Source organism: Lissotriton helveticus, chromosome 2_1, assembly GCF_964261635.1.
Source record: "Lissotriton helveticus chromosome 2_1, aLisHel1.1, whole genome shotgun sequence".
NCBI classification, from domain to species: Eukaryota; Metazoa; Chordata; class Amphibia; order Caudata; family Salamandridae; genus Lissotriton; species Lissotriton helveticus.
This window is the reverse complement of record NC_136059.1, coordinates 474,516,984-474,538,431: the sequence shown is the minus strand read 5'-3', so window position 1 is coordinate 474,538,431 and position 21,448 is coordinate 474,516,984. Positions and strand designations below refer to the sequence as shown.

The window sequence follows — 21,448 nt, the reverse complement described above, 5'->3', positions numbered from 1 at the left end:
CTTGTGGATTTTAGGCAATAAATATAATGCTGCCAGTTTCGGGAATTTGCAATCCAGAAATTTATATTCAGTATCCACAATCAGTCCCTGTCTCTTCCATTCATACAATGTCATCTGAAATTGTCTGATAGCATGCTCATATTCCATCCTATTGCTTCTTTCATATTTGTCAGCTTCTGCCAACTGTCTCAGGCCTTCATTTACATAATCAATTTTAGACATGACAACCACATTTCCACCTTTGTCTGATTTTTTTATCACAATTGTGTTGTCTTGTTTCAGGTATTAAGGGCAGTTCTTTCGGCCTTACTGATATTGTTCCAGGTATTCGAAGTTTTGTGTTTACTTATCCTCCACAGTTCTTCGTTTACTCCCTTTTCGAATACTTCTATGGCTTCGTTTTTAATCTGTGGCAAAAATATCGACTTCGGTCTAACGTCATTCTTAGCACTCAGATCAAACTGGATATTTTCAAGTATAAGACTTGTTGTAGGGTCACAGTCATCTGTATTAGTATCAGCCAACACATTCATAGTATGTAACAACCCCACATCCTTTATCCTTAATGCGCTTTCGGTATTCGACACTTTAGCACTTTCAGTATTAACCCTAGTAACATGCCATTTGCGCAAGCGCAATTTACGAGTGAAAAAGTACAAATCTATACGACTTTGCGTGTAATCAAAACTGTTCGTGGGACAAAAAGAAAGACCTTTAGAAAGTAAATTAATTTCCATCTTACTTAATGTTCTGGAAGATAGGTTGATCACAGTTCTTTCATCCATCATTTTATCGCCGTCTTTCCCCTTGTTCGACTTTCCACGGGGCTGCTTGAGGTTCCGGATTGTTTGTTCGACCCTCTTCTTCCTCTGTTTCCTCTTCCTCGCCTTTGAAATCCCTATATGTAAAAAAACAATTGAAATACTAAGCGGAGGGTTTAGCCAAAGCGGCTTGTGTTGCTAGCACCGGAGGGACTGCAGGAGCACGGACTCTGTTGGCCCGGTGCGGAGCTGGCATTAAGCAGGATTTGTTTCAGAGAGAAAAAAGTAACATGTACGCTCACCATCAGCATCTCAGTTTAGAAATGTTGTGAGTATTAAGAAAATTGGGGTATTCTCTGCACAGACATAAATGGAGACACGAAAGGCAAAGCGTGCTGATAAGATAGCACTTACATTCTCAACTGGAGTCCTGGATCAGACAATCACACAACAAGAGGGCAATGTGGAACAACTAACAGAGTCATCATTAAAACAATGCTTTGGAGAATTAGAATGCCAGTATAAGCGAGAAATCAACAAAAGCTGGGAAATCATTGCATGGCAGAAATACTTGGACATTGACAGAGTGTCAAGGGGGTTGAGGATTTTCACGATACCCACACACCCGGAAACACAACTTGAAATGTTGGAGGAGTGGGGGGCTAATAATATGGCAAGTTCAAAAACATGATGAAGATCCTCATAAAATACGCAAATATGGATTTGGATGAAACACATAAACTGATTAAAGACTTAGAGGATGAAATCCTCCTTGAAAATAGGGATGAGGCAATGAAATATAGAAAGGAAATGGAAATATGACTGGAGAAATATGAGGATTATATACAATAAAGAAAACATAGAAAGTACATCAGGGATGAAATAGAATATCAGGAAGGAAGAACCATCACCTTTGCAAAAAGCTTTGACACTCTCAAACTAAACCATGGCAAAAACATTGAAACCAATCACTGTGGAGACTACCAGTGAATCAGATGTTAGTGAGAATGAAGCAGCCGGCGGCTCAAATCCACCTAAAGCAATTTCTTTTTTAGAGGAAATGCGCCTCATGCATCTGGATCAAACACTAGCCAGAGGACGAGGGAGAGGAAGAGGCAGAGGGCGAAGAAGGGGAGATTCTAAATCTTCCGGAGCACAAGAAAATTCCCGACGCTCCAGGCGAAAGAAAACAGTACCCCTTAAGCAACTTGAAACCACGCAAATAGAGGACGCCAATCTCATCATCAATTTGTCCAACCATATTTTGACGGAGAAAGAACAACTACTTCTAAAAAAAGGATTGATGTTTTGTCGAAAGCCATTTTGATTATACGTATACTAAAATCGACATGCACAAGTATGTGAGAAAATTAAAACTTACTAAAACTCACATAAATTGCCCCTAAGAAACTCAAGAAACATGTGCAAAGCATGGAAATCCATAGGCCTCAAATCCACTAACCATCCAACAAATTCCGGACCTTAAAAATATTTTTGATTTGATGTATGATCTAGATGACAACACAACTACTCACGAGCAAGTGCTTAATGAACCAGGGATTGCGACAACAGAATGCACACCAAGTGTCTTTAAGAAGAAATCAAAATACTGCCCACAATTGTCACCGGAAAAAAAAAAAGTTCATTTATTAAAGGCAGTTATGAATGAATTGGACAATTTACAAAATACATGCAATAATGGCAAACAAGAAAACGTGTCCACAAAAGAATACACAGCAATAAAAATGCTGATGGACATTAGTGAGATAATTATTAAACCTGCAGACAAAAGCGGCAACATAGTCATACAAAATCGATCTGAGTATGTTCAAGAAGCTCACAAACAGCTAAGAGACACTACTAAATATCACAAACTACAGGACAATCCAATAAATATGATGATGATGGAATTGGAAAAGAGTCGTGTAATCTGGAGAGATGAGGGTCTATTAAGTGAAACAGAATTTCAATTCTTACAGAAGGAACACCGCACTATACCAACAATTTATTTCTTGACCAAGATTCACAATTATCTAGTCAACCCTCTGGGATGCCCCATAGTATCCACATGTGACTCACTATATGAGAATGTGTCCATATATGTGGACTACTACCAGGCACCGATGGTCCAAAACCTTAGTTTGTACCTAAACGATACTGGTGACTTCCTACGGATTCTGGACAATATGATTTGGAATGCCAATTAAATCATGGCCACAATCGATGTTGTATTGTTGCATACATCTATTCAACATAATATCGGACTGCAGGCATGTGCGTATTACCTTAAACAATGCAATATAAAGGATTTACGACACTCAGCCATGCTCTTCACGATGATCGAGGCATGTCTAAACAGCAACATGTTCCTATTTGATCATGAACTATACAAACAACATTGTGGGACTGCCATGGGCTTTTCCTTCTCACCGAACTATGCCAATCTCACCCTGGGGTGATGGGAGAAGGAGATTGCCTGGGGACTGGAAAATCAAGATGAGCTGGACAAGGTCATATTGTGGCTACGCTACATCAATGATTTATTTATTATCTGGAACAGTGGGAAAGAGGAATTCTTGTACTATTTCAAGAATTTGAATCAAAACGATGTTTGGCCTGGCTTTTACCCGTTCAACCAGCAGCACTACAGTGAATTTCCTAGATACAACGGTCTATTTAGACGTGGGACAAATCCAAACTACGCTATTCAGGAAACAAACGGCAACCAACAGTATCCTGCGCTGGACCAGTTTTCATCCAAAGTCTCTCAGAGACAGCATTCCATACGGATAATTTTTACGGATATGAAGACATTGTTCTAAAGAGGAAGAAGCTAACACTAAAATTCGGGAAAGTGCACATAGATTGCGGAGCAGAGGATACAAATCCAGCGATCTGAGGAAGAAGTAACAAAAAATTGCAAAAGTAACCAGAACCGACACTCTCATCCAACAAGCACAAAAACAAAATGACCCTATTACATCAGGCAGTGGGGCACCAAGACTCATCCTAACGTATAGCAAGGAGAGCCCACGAATCATTCAGATTGTGCAAAAATACTGGCATCTCCTGGCCAATGACCAGAGATTGGAGACGTAATTGTTGACAGACCACAGATGACATATAGGAAGGGATCTTCATTACAAGGTACTCTCTTCCAAAGCCACTACCAAATGAAAGCGAAAACATATTATCTGGACGAAAAACATCTTGGCTATAAGAAATGCAACAAATGCAAGGCATGTAAAGTTGGAGTCAACAGAACAGAGATCAACCTTCAAAATCAAGCATAAAATCACCTTTACCACACAGTTTGTGGTGTATGTCATCCAGTGCGCCTGTGGAATGAGAGATATACGGTCAACTGTTTGCATGCTTAAGAAACGGATCCTGGAACATATCTGCGCTATTAAAAATGAGGATCTGAACTACGCCACAGCTAGACATATGGGGACGTGCCAGAACAGTGATTGGAGAAACATTGAGTTTTTTGGACTGGACATTATCCCACTGAGTGAAAGGGCTGGGGATAGAAAGAAAAAACTCAGACTACTGGTGTCCAGATATATAATCAAACTACGAACCAAGACCCTGAGAGGTCTTAACAATGACGAAAAACTCCATGTACATCTGTAACCTTGCAATCAGTTATTTAATATAGCTGGGTTGTTGCGAGAGTAAGATCCTTGAGAAGGATTCCACGCTTGGAAACTGAGCCACGCTTTGCCTTAGGGGTATGTTACCTGTGTATCATACTAATATGAAAAGTCATGGTCATTTTGCTTTTCCTTCTCTTCTACAACTGCCATTGAAATTTGGTAATTTGACCAAGTCTGTGACAGAGTCATACATCCATTTTATTTAAAATGTGCACAGTAGGTTGTCTGCTACGCTCAGAATACAAGTAGAAATACTGATACACTAGGGTATGCATGAGATCACTTGTTATTGCATTACTAAGATTCATTCAGACACCCTTAAGTGTGCAGGCTTGAACAGACTAGGCCGTCATGGTGTTGAGATACTGCTTAGCATTATAAATTATTGGAGTTACTTACAATGGTTAACATGGCAGTTTGTGTACATATTATTGTTTGATATATACTGTCACTGTACAGCATATAATAAGTTAAATGACCTCCTAATTTGTATTGATATATTATTATGTTGCAGTACCCCCAGCAAACAAAATACAAACAAGAAATTAGTATTTGTAGTATTTAGGACATAGAACATAAGATTGAAACTACATTTCCCAGAATGCCTCATAATGGGCAAAAAGGGCATTGTGCGTAAAGTCCTCTAACCATGAGCAAGGCCGTTCAGGCTGTAATGCGTTGGTGAGATTCAATGATAAGGGTCCTGATGGTGATATAAATGAATAAAGGAATCAGACCTGAAATTGTAATGCCTAACCTAGAACAGTATGTATTTTAGGTTGAAAACCCCTTTTTAAAGATGGCCGACTCTTTACCAAATGAGTAGTGCTGCACATTGTTTTGTTGTCCACTTTTTGTGTTTCTTATGTTGCATTTTGTACGTAACTTTGAAAGTAAAACTATATGTATTCATTGAAAATGCGTTAAACGTACCCATGATCAAGGTGTTTTAAGCCGAAACGCGTTGGGTTTTTCCGGCTTGGAACCGTGAATTAAACTCTTCCTAAGCACCTTTGGATTTGTGCCTTACTTTGCGAAGGAGTGTGAGCATGCAAGTGTTTGCGCGGTGAGTTGGAATTCAGGCAGGGCTGCCTCGGACCCTGGCGTGCACCACTGCTGTTGTGTCCCGGTTCACTCGAGGATGTGGAAAGGTGATATATATATATATATATATATTACCTACTGGCGGTCGCCAGTAGGTATATATAGTTAGGATTTTTTCTCTATGGGATTTTTGAAAATTCTATGTCTAATAACTTTGGCGTTTGTGGACGGAATTGGCTGAAATTTTCAGGAAAATGGAACATTTTGTTTCTGAGCAGCCCCTGAAAATTTGGGGGGGTTTCGTCAAGGGGGGGCCGAGAAAAAAGGGGGGTCCCAAAACGCGTTTTTCCCATGTTAATTTCCATAGGGCGGTTGGCCTCACTTTTAGCTCGAACGGCTGAATGGATTTGCACGAAACTTGGCAAAATTGTAGGGACCGGTAGCTCGATGTGCCTTTGCTAGGTCTCAATATATGTGCTCCAGTGGATTTTGATAAATTAACGTTCAAAAAAATATATATATCTGTAACAGCGCTCCGGGTAGCGCTCCGGTTCGCGTACTTGACGCGAAACGGGACTTCGCGAAGCAAAGCTGATTGGCTCTCCGGTGTCTGTCAACATTCTAAACAGTCCGGAGCGGCCGCCATCTTGTCTCTCGGTAGGATCGAGAGACAAGAGGAGGCCAAAACAAAGGGGGAAATGACCATAAGGGGGCATAGTAGATCCTCCCTGACCCCCTAGGTTTGATGTGGAGGCTTTAAAAGGGCCCCGTGGGGCAAAAAAAACAAAAAAAAAACGTTTTTTTTGCGTGGGGAGCGCCCGGTACGCTTTTGTGCAATGGGCGGTGGTAATCTAAATGATGAGGGGGGGGGCAGCATTCAAAGCACATCAGCGTGCATAAACACGAAAATGTTTTGATCTACCACGTACTTGACTTATCTCTCTGAGATGCATTCCCTTGTGTTTCGGCAATGGTAGTCTGTTCATTACATAGATCGCCCGAGGGCGGTAGTACAGACCGCGCATAGGAAAGGGTCAAAAGCCAGGGGTATAGGAGTATGTAACAAGCGAGCCATTTAATTGAAAAAACTAAACGTGACAAACGGTTGCAGGATCAGTGAAGGTTGATTTTATAATTGAAAGTATATAGGGTTGTCCGTATTCCTAGTCAGTACCCTTCCCCGCCCGCCATGTGCACAAAGACCGCATACATCCCCCATAACGTCAAGGCTAAGTAACTAGAACGTCATAAGGAGTTGCAAGTCGCTCCCATACTGGCGCCATTTTGGTCGAGTCCAGGCAGGTCCAGAGTATAGTTCAATGTCTCCAATAAGTAGCGGCAGGACCAGAATCCCTTTCGGCAGTTCTGGCTTCGTCATTACGAGCACTAGAAAACAAGACATTCTGGGCAATACCACCCTTGACGCAGCCCTTTATTCTACAAGATGGTGTCTTTCAAAAGCCAGGGGTATAGGAGTATGTAACAAGCGAGCCATTTAATTGAAAAAAATAAACGTGACAAACAGTTGCAGGATCAGTGAAGGTTGATTTTTTAATTGAAAGTATAACAGGATCAGTTACAATAAAATCGTCCATACGCATACCATGGGCGAGTATCATGGGTAACATTACTTCGAAGCTTTATTAATACAATAATCAATAATGAAAAATCGACATCAATAGGGTTGTCCGTATTCCCAGTCAGTATCCTTCCCCGCCCGCAATGTGCACAAAGACCGCATACATCCCCCATAACGTCAAGGCTAAGTAACTAGAACGTCATAAGGAGTTGCAATTCGCTCCCATACTGGCACCATTTTGGTCGAGGCCAGGCAGGTCCAGAGTATAGTTCAATGTCTCCAATAAGTAGCGGCAGGACCAGAATCCCTTTCGGCAGTTCTGGCTTCGTCATTACGAGCACTAGAAAACAAGCCATTCTGGGCAATACCACCCTTGACGCAGCCCTTTATTCTACAAGATGGTGTCTTTCAAAAGCCAGGGGTATAGGAGTATGTAACAAGCGAGCCATTTAATTGAAAAAACTAAACGTGACAAACGGTTGCAGGATCAGTGAAGGTTGATTTTATAATTGAAAGTATAACAGGATCAGTTACAATAAAATCGTCCATACGCACACCATGGGCGAGTATCATGGGTAACATTACTTCGAAGCTTTATTAATACAATAATCAATAATCAATAATGAAAAATCGACATCAATAGGGTTGTCCGTATTCCCAGTCAGTACCCTTCCCCGCCCGCCATGTGCACAAAGACCGCATACATCCCCCATAACGTCAAGGCTAAGTAACTAGAACGTCATAAGGAGTTGCAAGTCGCTCCCATACTGGCGCCATTTTGGTCGAGGCCAGGCAGGTCCAGAGTATAGTTCAATGTCTCTAATAAGTAGCGGCAGGACCAGAATCCCTTTCGGCAGTTCTGGCTTCGTCATTACGAGCACTAGAAAACAAGACATTCTGGGCAATACCACCCTTGACGCAGCCCTTTATGCTACAAGATGGTGTCTTCCATTCAGAAAATATTGTTGGCAGCATTTTGAAAGGAAAGATAAACGGCCGTTCTCCTAGTGAGTCTCACATTGTTACATTTATGAAGAATGTTGAAGAGTAGTATGTTGAAAATCTGAAGCCATCGTTCTACAAACTCTCAACCAGCCTTGGATGGAAAAATCCTGAAGAATGTACAAACTGAAAACCAGTTTTTGTCTGCATAGCATCAGCAGCAACACTTGAGTCAGCTTTGTGTGAAGCCGCCATCTTGACCAGGCCGCATTGCGAGGGCACCGCAGGACGTGTCTTCAGGTCAAACGGATTGTGGGACAAGGTCCAGAATGGAAGAGTCACCAAAAGGCTAAAAGTTCCGTCGGACCCCGGGAGCCGGCCGCCTATGTCGGGGGCGATCACAGGCCACACCAGGGCAACAAGACTTGGGGAGGGGGCAGGAGCCAAGCGCCCCCTCCCAGTCCGCGCCACCACACCACCCCTCGGGGGCCTCCATCAAGCGGTTCAGGGAGGCACCGCAGGCAGCAGTTCTTCAGATCAGTGGCTCTCACCGGCAAGGCTCCCCTCCGTCAGCAGCGATCGTTGGCGCTGTGGTTGCGGCCGGAGGCCCCGCCTAGTCAACGCCCCGGCCTCTCCATCTCGTAGGCCGCATAGTAGTCGGGGAGAAAGGAAGAGTCACCAAAAGGCTAAAAGTCCCGCCGGACCCCAGGAGCCGGCCGCCTATGTCGGGGGCGATCTCAGGCCACACCAGGGCAATAAGACTTGGGGAGGGGGCAGGAGCCAAGCGCCCCCTCCGAGTCCGCGCCACCACACCGCCCCTCGGGTGCCTCCGTCAAGTGGCTCAGGGAGGCACCGCAGGCAGCGGTTCTTCAGATCAGTGGCTCTCACCGGCAAGGCTCCCCTCCGTCAGCAGCGATCGTTGGCGCTGTGGTTGCGGCCGGAGGCCCCGCCTAGTCAACGCCCCGGCCTCTCCATGTCGTAGGCCGCAAGAGTGGGCGCAACTCAGCTGGCCGAGCGAGACTTGGGGAGGGGGCAGGAGCCAAGCGCCCCCTCCCAGTCCGCGCCACCACACCGCCCCTCGGGGGCCTCCGTCAAGCGGTTCAGGGAGGCACCGCAGGCAGCGGTTCTTCAGATCAGTGGCTCTCACCGGCAAGGCTCCCCTCCGTCAGCAGCGATCGTTGGCGCTGTGGTTGCGGCCGGAGGCCCCGTCTAGTCAACGCCCCGGCCTCTCCATGTCGTAGGCCGCAAGAGTGGGCGCAACTCAGCTGGCCGAGCGAGACTTGGGGAGGGGGCAGGAGCCAAGCGCCCCCTCCCAGTCCGCGCCACCACACCGCCCCTCGGGGGCCTCCGTCAAGCGGCTCAGGGAGGCACCGCAGGCAGCGGTTCTTCAGATCAGTGGCTCTCACCGGCAAGGCTCCCCTCCGTCAGCAGCGATCGTTGGCGCTGTGGTTGCGGCCGGAGGCCCCGCCTAGTCAATGCCTCGGCCTTTCCATGTCGTAGGCCGCAAGAGTGGGCGCAACTCAGCTGGCCGAGCGAGACTTGGGGAGGGGGCAGGAGCCAAGCACCCCCTCCCAGTCCGCGCCACCACACCGCCCCTCGGGGGCCTCCGTCAAGCGGTTCTGTGAGGCACCGCAGGCAGCGGTTCTTCAGATCACAACAGAGTCTCATGCTCGATCGATTGAGCTGGCCGAATCAGGCAACAAGAAGGTGGGGGGGGCACCTCTTGCTCAACCACCACCTGAGGAGGTGGTACTCTCTTCCTAGGAGGTGGTGGTGGTGGTGGGGATGCACCAGCTGAAGCTACAACACTTGCCATTGCTAAGTGATGAAAAAAGGTCTTCATCTCACAAAGGTGAAAGTCAGAGTGAGGAAACAAGGAGGGGTTTTCATCATTTGGGACAAAAAATAGTTCTAAACCAATGAAAAGTGTTATTTTTAGGTCACATGACCTAGCCTTACATCATTAGGAACCCAAAAGTGAAATGAACCAATGAAAAGTTTTATTAACAAGTCACATGACCTGTTATGCTTACGTTACGCACTCCGCGCCGCGCCCCGGATCGCTTCCGGGAAGCTGCGCTTCGCGCCTCGCTTCGCGCACCAGTTGCACTAACGCGGCGCGTCATATGACGCATTACGCGACAACGCGATACTACAGTGTTTCTGGATGTTTCAGACTGAAGCTGGCGTCAGCATGAGAGCACCCCGTGGCTACGTCGTGGCCATTCCGCGAGCAATCATGGCAGTCGCTCCCCACCGGAAGTCTGCGGGAGTCGGGGGCCCCGGTGACTCTTGTAGAATCTTCAAGGCTGAGGGGACGCTTTTGGGAATGGGGCCCATGCCCTAGCAGTCAAGCGTCCGAGTTCCAGGCTTGCCCAGAGCCATCCTTGCCGGCCAGGCCCAAGTCTGTGGAGCCGACCGCCATTTCGTGAGCTCCGTGGCAGCCGCCTGTCGCTGTACCGCTAGAGTGGGTGCAATTCAGCCGGATGGCGGGTGAGACGTTGTAATAGCAAGAGCAGGCGCAACTCAGCTGGCCGAGCGAGGCACTGTGCCGCAAGAGCGGGCGCAATTCAGTTGGCCGAGTGAAGCGCTGGGGTGCAGCTGAGAAACCTCCACCTGGGGAGGTGGGGGAGGCTCGTTCGCGCCGCCTCTCCCTTCCAGTGCACCCCACGCCGTCTCCTGGCGCAGGTATATGTGATGGTCGGACCAGGGCACCGCAGGATGTGTCTTCAGGTCAAACGGATTGTGGGACAAGGTCCAGAATGGAAGAGTCACCAAAAGGCAAAAAGTTCCGCCTGACCCCGGGAGCCGGCCGCCTATGTCGGGGGCGATTTCAGGCCACACCAGGGCAACAAGACTTGGGGAGGGGGCAGGAGCCAAGCGCCCCCTCCGAGTCCGTGCCACCACACCGCCCCTCGGGGGCCTCCGTCAAGCGGCTCAGGGAGGCACCGCACGCAGCGGTTCTTCAGATCAGTGGTCTCACCGGCAAGGCTCCCCTCCATCAGCAGCGATCGTTGGCGCTGTGGTTGCGGCCGGAGGCCCCGCCTAGTCAACGCCCCGGCCTCTCCATCTCGTAGGCCGCAGAGTAGTCGGGGAGAAATCCCGGGAACGGCGGCATGCATTTGGATCGATGTTGCAGCAGGCTGCCATGTAAATAGTTATTTAATAAAACGTTTTACCCTGTTACTTTGCTGGTGTGTTGTATATATTTATAATATTTGCATAGCGTTTGTCGTTATTTTGACATGTCATCAGTGATGTCATCAGTGATGTCATTTGAGATGTCATCAGTGATGTCATCAGTGATGTCATTTGAGATGTTATCAGTGATGTCATTTGAGATGTCATCAGTGATGTCATCAGTGATGTCATTTGAGATGTCATCAGTGATGTCATCAGTGATGTCATTTGAGATGTCATCAGTGATGTCATCAGTGATGTCACTGACCATGTCATGAATGATGTAATATGTGACATCATCAGCAGTGGATTGCGTGTGCGCGATATATAGTTAGTGCAACTAACTATATATGGAATTTCAATAGTTTTTGTGTGAGTAAAATAAGGTTTTGTAAATGCTAATTCCTAACTATATATGGTCTATAACCCATGGTTTTTTCAGTGAATTTTCAAGGTTTTGTAAATGCTAATTCCTAACTATATATGGTCTATAACCTATGGTTTTTTCAGTGAATATATATATATATATATATATATATATATATATATATATATATATATATATATATATATATATATATATATATATATATACAAACCTAGTTTGCCTGGAAGAAAGAGGGGCCCACGAGCAAGATGAAGGTTTCAGCATTTAAGTCTTTATGGGAGCGCAGCTTGCGAAATGGATGCAAAAACAGCAAATTCAATGAAAGTCAGCCTGACGCGTTTCGTATTGCTACTTCTTCAGAGGCACTGACTCGAGCTTCAAGGCAGACATCTTTTAGGAAAAACCACGGCAAAGGTACCCGCCCAGGTGGGCATGGCCGGTCGCAGGGCTTCATGGTACCTGTAGTGTAATGTCCTGTCCTCCTTCAGTGAGTGGTCCGCCTTGGAGCACACTGTTGATGAAGAGGTGAGACCACAGTGGGGTATGCAGAGTCACATCATAACTCCGCAGCTGTCCATAATCTCCAACAAACGCTCCTTGCTTCCAAATCGGTGGCGTTGTTAAGCGTCTCCGTGGGGGGCTGAAACAGCCCCAGGGCTGACCTCCACAGCTCAGGCACGCCGCTACAAAAATCCAAACCTAGTTTGCCTGGAAGAAAGAGGTGCCCACGAGCAAGGTGAAGGTTTCAGCATTTAATTCTTTGTGGGAGCGCAGCTTGCGAAATGGATGCAAAAACAGCAAATTCAATGAAAGTCAGCCTGACGCGTTTCGTATTGCTACTTCTTCAGAGGCACTGACTCGAGCTTCAAGGCAGACATCTTTTAGGCAAAACCAAGGCAAAGGTACCCGCCCAGGTGGGCGTGGCCGGTCGCAGGGCTTCATGGTACCTGTAGTGTAATGTCCTGTCCTCCTTCAGTGAGTGGTCTACCTTGGAGCACACTGTTAATGAAGAGGTGAGACCACAGTGGGGTATGCAGAGTCACATCACAACTCCGCAGCTGTCCATAAACCTCAACAAACGCTTCTTGCTCCCAAATCGGTGGCGTTGTTAGGCGTCTCCGTGGGGGGCTGGAACAGCCCCAGGACTGACCTCCACAGCTCAGGCACGCCGCTTTCAAAAATTCAAACCTTTCATTGAATTTGCTGTTTTTGCATCCATTTCGCAAGCTGCACTCCCACAAAGAATTAAATGCTGAAACCTTCACCTTGCTCGTGGGCCCCTCTTTCTTCCAGGCAAACTAGGTTTGGATATATATATATATATAGAGAGAGAGAGAGAGAGATAGATAGATAGATAGATAGATAGATAGATAGATAGATAGATAGATAGATAGATAGATAGATAGATAGATAGATAGATAGAGATACATATATATAGAGGTATATTTTTGATAAAGCACCCTCTACTGTACATTATAATGACAGTGCAAGGTTTGTGATCAGATAGAGGAAAGAGTCCAAAGGCCGAGTTTATTTAGAATTTCATGGTCTGTGTCGCTAAGCTGAATGATTGTTTCCTTATTTGTTTTGTTCCACGGTTGTTTTCATTATATACGATCGTGGCCAGTATAACACTGAGTTTGTTTTCTTACCCTGTCCGTGAGATTGCTCACCTGTGAGGATATTCGAGCTTGTGAAGTTAAAACTAACAGGTGAAAAAATCAACATAGAAAACTTTTTTCCAGACAAAATATTTCACATATTTGAAAATAATTAAAACCCATCCTAATTGAATATGTGAACCAACCTTGCCACTGTGTAAAGCACAGAAGTTGGGCACTTTGCCCAGTCTTCACATTGGAGTATAGATAATTGTGTGATTTTAAATTGAGATGTGGATGGAAGAAGTTATTTCTAGAGCAAAGTGTACCTGCTCGAATATTTCTGTTCTAAACATTATCTCAAGTGCACACCGCCAAATAGGCTTCCTCATTAAACCACAGGAGCAAGTTTTTATAGGGAGGAAGATGTTTTTGTATCAATACGAATGTAACAGGGTCAGTAGAAGGGCAACACGGTACTGCAGCACAAGATCAAGGGAAGCATCAATTGAAAACCATTATGACCCGGCAATGCTACACCGTTATCAACTGAACACATCATTAATAGAAACAGGTAAAACAGTAATTCTCCACTGCGCTTTGCTAAGTGCTGGAACCTGGCAAAGAAAGCAAAGGCGTGTTTACACCTCAACTATTGATTCCAACCCATTAAAATGAGACTAAGTGGTGCTGATTGTTTTAGTATGCCCAGAAGGACAATAGTTTTCTAAACAAAATATAGACAAAAAGTGCAAATGGAGTCGGAGAATTCCCTGAATGGAGGAAAGATAAGTATGACTTCAAATATTTAAGCATTCGCAAATGGAAGTTCTGTGGAAAACCTAAGGGGCTCAAAAGACATCTTTATTAATTTCAATAAACAGACCTTTCTATTTTGTTAGGATAGATGCATATGCCATCATGTTTTTCATGACCTAAATTTCATGAAAAACTGCAACTAGATTTTTTCAAAGTCCAGGATACTTCAGGGACCCACCAAAGTCCAGGGCCGCCTAGCTAACTTGCAGATCTGCCCTAGTAACAAAGGAGGAAGAGAGTTTCATGAGAATGTATTAGCAATCAGAAAGAATGGAGAAGGCACAGTAGGATAGCTCTGTTCTCATTTTTCATGACCCCTTTTATAACTTACGCATTCGACTGAGTAACTAAAGAAACTGCATCTTTAAACATCTTTGTAAATATTCCTGTATTGTAGAAGCCACGCCCATGTTTTATATGGGTAAATACCTTTGTGTTGGATGTCAAATCTGAATAAACTATTTTCCTTTTTTTCAACTTCCTTTAATATAATTGGATGGTCCAGCAATGAGAAACATTGCCTGGTGAACTGTTAGAGGCACACCTTACTCCGCCCATCAAATTAACACTTCTTATCTTGACATTTTGTCCAGCATTAGCATCACTGAAAAATTCAGTTAATTCTTTGCCAGAATGTTATTTCTGTGATCACTTTCCATCATAATCCCTTAATCATTACAGGCAACCAACATTTTTTGCTGGGACTTAGTCTGGGCTTGGGTGAAACCAATCTACCTCTTGCTAGCTACCTTTATGTGAATAACACCAATTAATTTCTACCTTGACCTCCGGCTTCAAAGAGAAGAATGTTTTCAGGTGGTTTCTCCCTGTCCGTACTTAAATATAGTTAATATTTTGTAGCATCTAGCTAGGTTCTATGGGCCTGATTAAGAGTCTGGTGGTCTTGCAACTGCCAGACTTGCTGTAGTGGTCCACCGTTTTGCCGATTACAACTTTGTAAGTTGTATCGGGAGTGGACTGCTGGCTGCACCAGGGAACAGTCGTTCCCTGGTGGTGGCCCAGTAGCGCCGTAACACATTATGCTGAGCAGGGACTGGCAAAGTCCAGCTCAGCATATTTTGAGTTCCTGAACCGCCCGGCTTTTCAGGGCAGTACCCCGCAATGAAAAGGCTGGTGGTGCAAGAACAAAGGTGGCCCTTGTCCCCCTCACCATGGGGAAACATTCAGGAGGGCACAACATGTGCCCCCTGTCTATTCCCCCCAGTTCCAGCACAGCATTGACATAACCGTCCATGCCCTGCTGGAACTTCTTGGCCATTCCCATTGTGATGCCTGTTTTCAAGGCATCTCTACAGGAAAGGTCAAAGCACTGCAGACCTTAACCTTATTACAAGTTGAACTTGTTTAACACAAGTTCAACTCGTAATATGGCCGCAGGTCCATGCCCAGGTTTGGCGCACAGGAGCCGGCGTTGCGCCGGCACCAAACTCGTAATCAGGCCCTTTGTTTGGAATTTCCTGTGCCTTTTGTTCCTGAGTTCTAAGTTCTGGATTATTCGAAGAGATTGTGGAGAAAGAGGTTGGATGTTTGGAGGCTTGAGTCCCTTTAATGAATAAACCTGTGTATTTTTCAAGTTTACCAAACATTACTGGAATATTTATTCTTGAATCTATACCACAAATTGCCAATGAGCGGAGAACTCACTAATTTACTGGGACTTCAACTCCTGTCCTCTTCTGCATACCAGTATATTCGTTCATCTTGTTGGGATTTTCCTCTTTTCATGTTGGGTTCGACGAATTTTGACTTCATTACAGAGGAGGAAAAAATATATTAGGGTGCACGAGAGAAGTGCAGGGTGCTTTTATAACTTCACGAGTGTTGGATTACCCCAGAGGCATATGTGCACGAAATTATCAGGATAAACAAACTGGTTATTGTTTAATTTCTGTGCTATGACTACTGGCTGTTATTTCTTTTAATTTTAGGAAGGGACATTCTCCATTTTGCACAGTTCCTTTTCACTATTGACCATCACGCTCCATAACTATTTGTCTATTGGATTGTGCATGGATGCACCCATGGATTGTGTCATCTTGTGAACGCTCTTGAGCCCTCAGGATTCTTGTCTCGCATGCATTTCTGCTTGTGCGCTATGCTTCTGCTCGAGCCCCAAGACTTCCTGTTCACATTGTGTATATGTCACAGCTCGTCCAGTATGTCACAGTGCATGTACAATGCTGATGTATGTGCCGTCATATCAGCGTTTTCTGACACGCTACTAGGCAATGGCGCTAGTAAAGGAAATTGTTCTCCTCACATGGGCCGATTGTCGGCTAATGGACTCTGCATCGATTATTGATTGCTGATGCCAGAATCTAAGCCCAGATTTGGCTGTATTTTCCTGAAAATTGACATGAATTACTGAGTCACTACAAATCTATATATATAAAAATTAATGTATGTCTGTCTGTCTGTCTGTTTGTCCTTTATGCATTACTACACCATTCATCCGATCGCCATGAAACTTTGGGAAGTTGTTGAGTACACTCTCGCGAAGGTTTCTGGCATAACGTTTTTTAAATATCGGCCCCCCCAGGGCCCTCATAATCTTTCGAATACTGATGTACGCACCAGATGGAAAACAAGAAATCGTGTATCCACAAGCACACGAATTAATAAATAGAATTAAAACACCATTCATCCGATCGCCATGAAACTTTGGGAAGTTGTTAAAAGTACACTCCTGCGAAGGTTTCTGGCATAATTTATTTTTAAATATCGGCCCCCCCAGGGCCCTCTTAATCTTTCGAATACTGATGTACGCACAAGAGAAAAAAATAATTGTGTATCCACAAGCACTCGAATAAATTTATAGAATTAAAACAGCATTCATCTGATCGCCAGGAAACTTTGGGAAGTTGATGAGTACACTCCCGCGAAGGTTTCTGACATACATTTTTTTTAAATATCAGCCCCCCAGGGCCCTCATAATCTTTTGAATACTGATGTACATACACGGTGATGGATGCGGGGCAGACTGCGGCGCTCGTTTTATTAGATCTGAGCGCCGCGTTTGATACTGTCTCTCATCCCATCCTGTTGCATCGCCTGGAGGAGATTGGGCTGGGCGGCCCTGCCCTCCAGTGGTTCCGGTCCTTCCTTGACGATTGTTTCTTTAGCGTTGCCGTGCCACTGTTCCAGTCCCAATTCCATCCTTTGAGACAGGGGGTGCCGCAAGGCTCCTCGCTGAGTCCCACGTTGTTCAATCTATACGTGAGACCGCTGGCTGAGGTCGTCAAGCAATGGGACATGACCATGGTCTCATATGCCGACGACACTCAGCTAGCGGTTACGATCAGCGGGGATCCGGACCGGGAAGCCCCCAGGTTTCAGAGTGGACTCAGGGCGGTGGCAAGCTGGATGAAGAACAACTGTCTCCAGCTCAACGCTAAGAAAACCGAGATCATGATCGTCGGTAGGAGGGCGGAACTATGGGGTAACAGGTGGTGGCCTGCTGAGCTGGGGCCGGCCCCCCTTCCGGTCACTGAATTAAAGAACTTGGGAGTATGGATGGACCCTGCTCTCAGTTTTGTGGGCCACTCGAAGAAAACCGCGGCCTGTTGCTTTGGCATCTTACGGTCGCTGCGTCCCATCCTGAAGTTCTTTGACCATCGTACCAGGCAGCTGATAGTCCAGGCTACTGTGTTATCCCGCCTGGACTATGCAAGCTCTCTCCTGGTAGGTTCCAATCTGGCTGAGGTTACCCGCCTCCAACGCGTTCAGAACGCCGCGGCGAGAGCCATTGTTGGCTTACCCCGAACAAGTTCCGTCTCCGGCACATTGAGATCACTGCATTGGCTGCCTATCAGGGCAAGAATCCAGTTTAAAGTGCTGTGCCTGGCGTTCAAGATTTTGAGGGGAGGGGGTCCTCAAATTCTTGCGGACCTTCTGTCCTGGTATGTGCCTACCCGGTCCTTGAGATCTTTGGGCCAAGCGCTTACTGTGATCCCTCGATACAGGTTGTGTCGGGTTGGTGGCCGATCCTTCCGGGTCAGAGCAGCCGAGCTCTGGAACTCTCTTCCGGTAGAGTTTCGGTTACTAGATGACCTTTTAGCTTTTCGTAAAGCTTTAAAAACCTTTTTGTTTTAATAAACCAGCTCTTTGTCTTTTTATCTGTTGTGTTTCCCTGTAGGTGTTGCATATTACCTGCCATGCGCTAGGACGCCCCTTAGCTGGGGCAGCTATGCGCAATACAAATGTATGTAACATAACATAACATGTACGCACCAGACGGAAAAACAAAAAATCGTGTATCCACAAGCACTCAAATAAATAAATAGAATTATAACAACACTTTGAAATGTTTTCCATATTAAAATGAATATGTTTCAATAAAAATGACACAATGTAAATTGAATGTTATCATAACGAGTTTCCTTGAATTTCCTTTCTTCGGAGAACGTAGGAACGCGCGACGGGTAAGCTAGTACTTTATAAAATATTGACAGTGAGATATGTAAATTGATAGTATTCATCTACCATTTATGATATTTTGAAAATTATGAGGTTGCATTTTGTTCCTAAGTACTATTTTAGGATGCAACAAGACTCGGGTGTCACATCGGATACTGATGATTATTCTGGGGTGTTTTAATTATACTGGAAGGAGACTTGAGTATCACATCAGATACCGGTGATTATTCTGTGGTATTTGGTGTTGGGCTTGTTTGTGTGTTGTACTTGTCCTTGGTTTTGGTCTTATTAATATTTAAAGGAAAAAATAATAATGCAAAACATTTCACCTCCCCCTATCTTTTGCCTGATGCAGGGTGAACCAATATTGAAATGGTCCAAATGGAAGAACATTTTCAATCATTATTTAAAAGTGTGTGTATCGAATTTTTCAGCTGAGAAAAAAGCCTCCTTATAATGTTATTGCATTGCCTTGGGTCCGAAGGACAATAAGTATATGAGCTCTCCCCAGAGTTGTCTGATGATGAAAAAGGTGATGACGTTGTGTCTAGCTTGAATGAGTATGACAAACAGGTTAAGAAACTATCTAGGCACCACTCACCCAAAGTATCAAAAATTCCTTAAAGGTATCACTTTGGCATGCGTTCCAAATTGCCTGAAGAATCAGGCAATTGGGAGAGAAGAAAATGTCACTACATTAAGGCAACTAGCATCCACTTGTAACTTTGGAGCAAATGTTCTGAAACATATAAGGGATTCATTTATGTTGAGGTGTGATGTCATACGTATAGCAAAACAGAATGAACATTTCCAAGCATGTGTTATAGAACAGTGGCAAAAGAAATTGAAACAATTAGTTTTAAATGCTATTGGTACAAAGACTAGTCAATTCTTCAGAGCAAGAATAAATAAAAAACAAAGGAGCTCGTTTCAGGTGTAGAAAGGTTTGACATTGGGCATATAGCAAGGATTGTCCTGCCTTTAAGGGGTAGATTCCGATCTCACTCGGTAGCGCTCCGAACGCAACCCGTCCGGAAAAAGTACGATCTATGCACGTGTTTTCCAACCAACTCGTACAGCTGTACGAGCAAGCAAGTACGATGCAAGAAACTCTAAATCGCAAACTGAATCGTTACTGGGTCTGAACAGCTCCATACGTCTTGTCTGTAAGCAAACCGTGCCGTGCAATGGAGGCGATTTCTGACTGAGCCAGTACGATGCACGATCCGGACAGCTGGATTGAGATGAAGCCTCTGACACGTAAACGCTCTGGGAAGCAGACTTCGGCGGGTCCGGGCCGGAACCCCTTCACCTGTTGTCTTACGAGTTGATCACAGGTGGGGACCCAAGGGTTCCCTCTACACATGCATGTACAGTGTGGGTGGCACAGACGTTTCCCCACTACAGGGGGCACCCTTGTGCGCAACAAACCTTTTTCGTCAATGGGAGCCTTTGTACGTGTCCTACTACAGGCTCCAATTGACTTCAATGGGGCTCCGAGCTACCCCTGTCCGTCAGCGCTTGTTAGTATTGTACTCGGGCTACTGGAGCCCTGGAGCAGGAGTCGGTCGGAAAGCCCTTTGGATCCGAGGCGGACGGAGCCTTCTCCCAGCAAGATCTGAATCGGCTCCTAAGTGTGAGTGCATTGTATGCAATAAGAAGGGGCATTGTGGTTAGTGTTTTTTAAGAGTGAGGTTATTCTCAAAACGAATGAAAATTTGAACGGTAAGAGCAGGAAGAAAGTAAATAAAGTGAGTTTTTTTAATGAACTGTATCTACTGCAAATATCTGATGTAGTCAATTGTATAAAGGAAGATTGTGGTTATCCAATGGATGTTGTGGTGATGAAGACGTTCAGGTGGAAATTATGATGGACTCTGGTGTGCGTTTGATCATGGTGTCAGATGTGATGTTTGAGAAACTTTTCAAAGGAAAAGTAGAATTGTTGGAGCCTAATGTTAGACCATATGCATATGGCAGAAAGCAGATAGAGCTCATTGGCTATTTTGATGAACATTTTAAAGTTACAGGTATTAAAGCAGAAGGCAAAGTGTATGTTCCTGCGGTAGGTGATACAGTTTTAAGTTGACCTCATCAGAAATTATTAGTCATTACTTTTGATCCTAATGCTGTTCACCAAGTCCAGGTAAATTGTGTGAAGGATTTTCCCTAGGGTTTGGTAGTGCAATTTCCATCTATATTCTCTTGTAAAGTGGGGTGCCAGAGCGAATAATTGCATGATATTAAGTTGAAAGCAGATGCTATACCATTGTTTTCCAAAGTGAAGAGTATTCCTACAGTGTTTGAGAGGCGGCCAATGTGGAATTGAATAGACTTTTCAGTAAAGGTATCATTAAGCCGGTGAAGGTGACAGAATGTTAGATACAATAGCGGTAGTCAGCCTGCAAGCCTAACAATGAGGTGAGGCTATAAATTGATTTGTGAGAGCTTAAAAAAAACGTGTAGTGGAAGACAGGCTTTCTTCTACCCAAAATAACTGGAATGTTGTGTATTTATCAGGGTCTAAGTTTTTCACCACTTTGGACCTTACTTCGGCAATCCACCAGCCAAGATTTACAGACTGGTCAAAGGATTTTGCATCTTTTATTACTCCTTTCAGCACGTATAGGTTCAATTGCATGCCATTTGATATCTGCTCTGCAGACTCTGTGTTTCAAAGATTAATGACGAGGATGTTTGGAAATATGGAAGGAGTTCTATAGTTCCAGGATGGTATATTAGTATTTGACATGGAGGAACATGTGAACAGAGTCAAAGAGTACTCAAGATTTTGGATGAAAATGGTATCGCTCTCAAAGCAAAAACATGTAAATTTGCCCAAAAATAAATAGATTATTTCAGTCATGTTATTTCGAGTCAAGGAGTGAGGCCTAAAGAGGATTTAGTTAGCACAATACAAAACTTATCTAGGCCTGAGAAGATGGAGGAGGTGCAAATGTTCCTGGGAATGGCCGAATTTTATTCTTGATTTGTTCAGAAGTTTGCTAGTAGACATTGTGCCGTGAGAAACCTTTTGA

General features: G+C 44.8%; 1 protein-coding gene and 1 long non-coding RNA gene across 2 annotated transcripts in view; one reads left to right on the top strand and one right to left on the bottom strand.

The window, feature by feature from the left end:
* The window catches only part of PDE4D (phosphodiesterase 4D), a 1,494,598-nt gene that overhangs the window by 132,275 nt on the left and 1,340,875 nt on the right, over positions 1-21,448 (top strand). The gene's annotated exons all lie outside the window — the stretch shown is intronic.
* The window catches only part of LOC144818082 (uncharacterized), a 434,782-nt gene that overhangs the window by 2,303 nt on the left and 411,031 nt on the right, over positions 1-21,448 (bottom strand). Inside the window, exon 3 of the long non-coding RNA XR_013607039.1 lies at positions 743-898. This is a non-coding gene — a long non-coding RNA (uncharacterized LOC144818082). The remainder of the gene's footprint in view (positions 1-742; positions 899-21,448) is intronic.